This window comes from Euprymna scolopes, chromosome 37 (genome assembly GCF_053919585.1).
Source record: "Euprymna scolopes isolate OS-2025 chromosome 37, ASM5391958v1, whole genome shotgun sequence".
In the NCBI taxonomy this organism is placed as follows: domain Eukaryota; kingdom Metazoa; phylum Mollusca; class Cephalopoda; order Sepiida; family Sepiolidae; genus Euprymna; species Euprymna scolopes.
This window is the reverse complement of record NC_136518.1, coordinates 13,068,062-13,074,106: the sequence shown is the minus strand read 5'-3', so window position 1 is coordinate 13,074,106 and position 6,045 is coordinate 13,068,062.

Here is a 6,045-nt window from a genome sequence, read left to right as displayed (position 1 = left end):
CAGGCAACTATGAATCATGTGGAGCGAATGTGAAAGGAGGCCAAATAGCGCAACAAACAAGAATGCGGAATCAGCCGGGAGCTTTGACACTTTTTAGAGTTTATGTGGAGGCAAAAATTTGGTAGTGATCTGTTTGTCTCCATATTAACTTACATCGCCAAAAGCTACTCGGTTGGTGAAAGGCTTCTATGGCGGTTACCATAATGTAATTCTTGTTGGGTAGATCACCATTTCGGCGGGTCTCCCTTTTGGGGAGTCGTCGAAATTAATAAGACGGGAGTAGAAACCGACCTGGGAATAATAATAAAGAAACAAAGGAACTTCCAAACGAAACGGTTTTATATTCATTCCAGCGTACAAGTGGTATCGGGTTATAGAAAGTTCGTGATTTTCATTTTTGTCCCCTGACTCTGGAACCACTCGCGTCTCCGTCTTTTTTGCTTCCAACACTTTTTGTATCTCTTTTTTTGTCTTTCCCACCAGAACTGTTCTCCGTCCTGATTGGTTACAACCTCTGGTCACATTTTTGAGGAAAGGAGGAAGGAGGGAAGGAAGGGGGAAAGGGAAGAGTAGAGAGAAAGAGACAAGTAATGGAGAAATAGTAGTCTTGGCTTCACTACACTTCCTTACATATCTGCTACCTTTTCTCTGTCCACTTTGCCATCGTCTGGTGTCGTTCAAAAAGTCTGAAGGAAAAAACATTTTCCTAGTGAAATTTTACTGGCATTGAAAAAAAAAAGATTCCAACTACTCTCAATCAATCGGTAAAAAAAACAACAACAAAAAAAAACCCCACCCACTTTTGTTGTTTCATAAAAAATACTTGAAAAACATTAAAAAAAAAATTATCCCGCAAAAGAGTTTGTTCAAATTTTTCTTTCAAAAAATAGAAAAATATACTTAAAAAAAGATAAACAATTATCAAAAACATTTGCTTAAAATTATTTATTGGAAAAAAATATATTTGCTAACACTCATTTATTTGAAAAAATAATTTGCTTAAAAATTATTTTTTTGAAAAAATAAATTTGCTTAAAAATTATTTATTTGAAAAAAGAATTTGCTTAAAAATTATTTATTTGAAAAAAGAATTTGCTTAAAAATTATTTATTTGATCAAAAAAAAAAAAATTTCTTTCACCCGTGTAATCAAAATTAAATTGGTAGGTTTTCCATTTTTTTTTCCGTGATATTTCTACATTTAAAATTTTACTATTTTCTTTTATGTATCGCTGTTGTGATTTCATAGACAACGCTTGGCATAATCTGGCTGTTGACGTCATGCTCCAGAGAAAGCCGAGCGAACGCTGAGTTGCATCTGGGTCAAAGGATGCACAAGTACCCAATTTTATTTTAAAATAAAAAATTGTGAATAATGTAGAAAACAAACGGAAAAATTTCTTGTAAAATCTTTTCATTAGGGCCATTTTTTTTTTCCAATGTAAAAATTCTGTATAAAATTTCAAGATATTTTTTTGCTAAATGCTCTATCAGCTGTGCTAAGAAGATTTACCACATGGTGGGTAAGGAAGTTATAGGCCTGTAATTACTGGAAGAGGGGGGGGTCCCTTTTCTGTGTCTTTTTGTATCAGTGTGGTTCTACCTTTGATCATCCATTTTAGCATGTCTGCTTCATGGATATATTTTTTCAGGTTTTCAATTAGCCTATCATTTAGTGTTGTGAATTTTTTTTTTAACCAGTATACATGTATTTCATCATGACCTGCTGCTCTTCAGTGTGCCATTTTCTTTAGAATTGTCTTGAGGGTTTTTCTTTTGTTGTTGTTTTTTTTTTTACATAGGCACAACCACTTATCAAGGCCCAGAGGCCACTCGAGGATAAGGGTTAAAGAGTGTAAAGTAGTCAATTGGATAATATAGCAATCGTTAGTAATGGAAATTCGGTAAATTTGTTAACTTAAGTGGAACGGCTTATAAAGAATTTGTTTACGTTGGGCTTGAAGACAAGCATATTATAGTCAGCTGGAAAGCAGGCAGACGGAAGACATTTCCACAGGCGTGCAGTTCTAAGAAAGAAACTTTGTTCATGGAATCTACGTTTCTGTCCCTTCTTTAAATTGCTGTAACTCTTCTTTCATCTCTTTCAACCATTCAGCATTTCTATTGCCACAATCTTGTCGCTCTGCCCATATCTTGCTCCAGTAGAGTTCGAATTCTGTTGGATCTGGTTTTGTTTCGTTTTTTTTTTTTACGTAGGAGTCACCACTTATCAAGGCCTGGAGGCTACTCAGGGATAAGGGTTAATGGGTGTACAGTAGTCAATGGGATTATAGCGTAGTAATCGTAAGTAGTGGAAACTTTGTAAATTGGATTACTTAGGGGACTTACTTATTACTTATTATTCATTTGGTTGTTCTGTTTTTTTTTTTTTCTCCATTCATGTCTTGATAGAATAAGCTTTCATTGTTTTCTTGCACTGTTCCGATTTGTATTTGTATCATCTGATCTTCCTTCTTTTGCAACTGCTTTTTTTGTTACAGTTCTTCATGTTTCTTGCTTAGCATCCGAACCACATTTACACTTTTCCATAGTTATTACGTTCGTTAACTTTACAGTTTTGTGATCCTTTACACCAGTTAATTTTTCACTCAGGAGCGTGTTTTTACACCAAAACTAGTGAGCACAATCAAAGGGTCACTCAGATGGAAAGCGTCTGGCATAGGATGTTTGCTGTGCTAAGCAGAACCAACTTCTGGAGTACGGTGATGTATTTGATTCCAAAGGAGTTGAACTGTTTCTCAAGATCATCTGGAATTGAGCAAAGCAAATCTATGATGGAAGTTTTCTTGTTCCACAACCTAACAATTTCCACCCTCAGTTTTTAATAGTTCTATCGTTTCTCATTTTCCTTGCTTGCTAAGTTGATGCTGCTGAGACAAGCCATATCAATAATTTGGCATTCATTAGTCTTTTGTTCACAGCTTAAATATCCGGTTTCCTGTGAGTTATCCCCCAGAGAATTTTAACGTCCTCATTTTCCACTACCGCTTCTGGGTGATGTTGGAACCACTTGTCCCTCACTTGGATTCCAAACTTTTGGCACAAACTTCAATGCAGATTTGCACATACTTTGTTATGCCGCTGTTTGTACTCTTTTTGAGCAAGTGTAGAAAATGCATTAACAATGTGTGACACTGTTTCAAGAGATATGCCGCACAACCTGCACTTATCAGAACAGTCCTTCCTGTAGGTGTTTTCTATTGATCGCATTTGTATTTAGTGCCTGAGCAGCAACTATAAGATTTTCTGTCTCTCTTTTCAAGTCACCTTTAGGCAGAAAAGTTCATGTGTCCTGACATTTTAATGCCTTAGTATCTCCCTCAAACTGACCTTGAAGTTTTATTTTTTCCCAACTCAGTCATCTTTTCTGCTTTGATTCTTTCCTTGTACTTCTGCTTATCTTCCAATGAATCTTTATCTAGCTCTTCCTCTTTTGCCGCTCTTGCAAGTAACACGTCATGACTTTTTTTTAATTGTTTATTTTTTTATTTTTATTTTTTTACATGAGAGTCACCACTTATCAAGGCCCGGAGGCCACACGAGGATAAGGATTATTGCGTGTACAGTAATCAATGGGATAATATCATAGTAATTGTTAGTAATGGAGATTTGATAAATTGGATTACTTAAGGGGGCGGTTTAACAGGAATTTGTTTATGTTTGACTTGAAGACATTTAGGTGGGAAACAGGCAAACGGAAGAGAGTTCCACAGGCGTACAGTTCTAAGGAAGAAGCTTTGTTCATGGAATCTACGTTTTGCTTTAGGCACAGATAAAGAGTGGGGAAAATTATTGACAGTGGTTTCAGCTAGACGGGTGTTTTTCGTGTTTTATTCCATTTTCACCCCAATCAAGGCACAGTACCACTTTGATGTAGGTCGCTACTATTGGAAACATGTTGCAGGGATACTATGTAGGAAATTGATCAGCGAGATGTCTGTTCACATTACACTTGAACTTCTGCATGTCAGTACAGTTGAGAAAGCAGAAACCCAGAAGGGAGTTCCAAAGTCTAGCAGTTCTCGGGAAGAAGCTATTAGAATAGAAGGTTTTCTTACATCTAAGGATCTCTGTGTAGGGGTGGGATTTAGCTGATTTTTGGGTTTGTTGGAGGGGGGGTTACGTTGAAGGCGTAAAAGGACTTGTAGCTCCTTGGAGCATTCACTATTAAAATATTTGTAGAACAGGATTCAACATTTCATCGATGGGATTAGAGGTTGAAACTTTGATAGCAGTTTAGAGCCTATTAGGTTGGCGACTCTCTTTTGAACCCTTTCCAGGACGTATCCGTGAATCATAGACCGGAGTTATCTTGACGGGTCCAAGTTGATAACTGACTTATTTCCCTCTCCACTTTTATTTATATGACATCTTAAGCCATTCTAGATTATTGCCGAACCCTCTAGGATTTTCCAGATACTTCTAAAACCTTCTACTCTTTCTAACTATACTCTGGCCTTTAAACTATCTCGTGAATTAAACTTTTGAGGTTTGATCATTAGGGGTGCCTAGAATACGATAGCACATATTTTAAACGGTTTTATTGATTTTTTTATTATTATTTTATAGAAATGCTCCCTCGTAACACTACTCTTCATACTTGGAATCTCTATGATATCGTCTCTAAGAAGAACCTCTCTTAACTTCTGAAGTACTTCTTTTTCTACAGAAGTCAAAGTTCGAACTTCATCACCACTTCTCCATACATCTGTTCCTTTCACTAGTTCCATTGTCTCAGAATCAATGGTCTCATCTGCCTTAGATCCTTCAAACTCCTTCTCATCACTTCCCCTAATCATAGGATTCCATAACTCCTCAGTTGTCCGCCTCTCATCATCGCTTACATTTCCCTTCTGAACTTCCACCCTCTCAGTTCTTTCATCAGAGCCAGTTTCATCAATTTTACTTTCGTTATTCATTTCATTCCTAACCATCCGTTCAATCTCTTCCCTTGCAATCACTGAAAGTAGGTTGTTATTTTTAATTTGTTTTAACTGGGATACCAAACTCGCGACACTTTTAGCTCATCCTCCTCTCGATTCCCATTCTTCCTTCACTTTTCGGATATATCCACCAGATTTGGTACTTCCGCTTCTTACAAAGCATTCCCACAGTACTCTTCTTTCCTCATCTGTCCACGTTTTTTTTTTTACATTTCCTGTTCCAACTCCCTTCGTGTCTTGGTACCCTCTCTGGCAATTCTCACCCCCTATATCCAGCCACATCCTCAAAATTTCTAACAGTTGTATGATGACGACAGGACCCACTCTGTTGACCAGTGGGACACCTACCGGACGTGAGACCATCACAAGATGTTTCAGCCTCATTCACGTCTTTATTTTCAATATTTTGATTTGACATTTTCCCATAAATGAGGTTAGTGAATTTTAGATTACATCACCACCGAGTTTTATCGAGACATTATCTCTAGGAGGATTCCCCACCAAGGTTAAAGATCGCCTCCCAACCTTTCTCCTCCACCACTACCACTATTACCATTGCCACCAACAACAACAATAGAAATAAAATCTACAATGATAATAGTAACACTAATATCGGTAGCAATAATAATAACAGCAACAACAACAACAATGGCAGCAAAAAACAACACCTACTATTACAGCTACAGTAATAATAAAAACATAGCACAGCTACTACTACTACCACCATCATGTGAATTTAAGGTTTAAATTATAATTTCAATTAGAAACGCTTACTTGTTTCATCTGCTTTTGTTTTTTATAAACTCCGCTGCTGGTGTTGCTGTTGGCCAGAATAATAATAGTAATAATAGTAATAATAATAATAATAACCAATGAAGTAAAAAAAATTTTAATAATAATAATAAAAATAAAAATTTTAATAATAATAATAAGAAGAAGAAGAACAACAACAACAATGACAATAACAATAATAATAATAATTTCAGTTAGAAATGCTTACTTTTTTCGTCTGCTATTTTTTTAAAACTCCGCTGATGATGTGGCTGATGGCCAGAAAAAATGTACACAAAAACAGAAACATA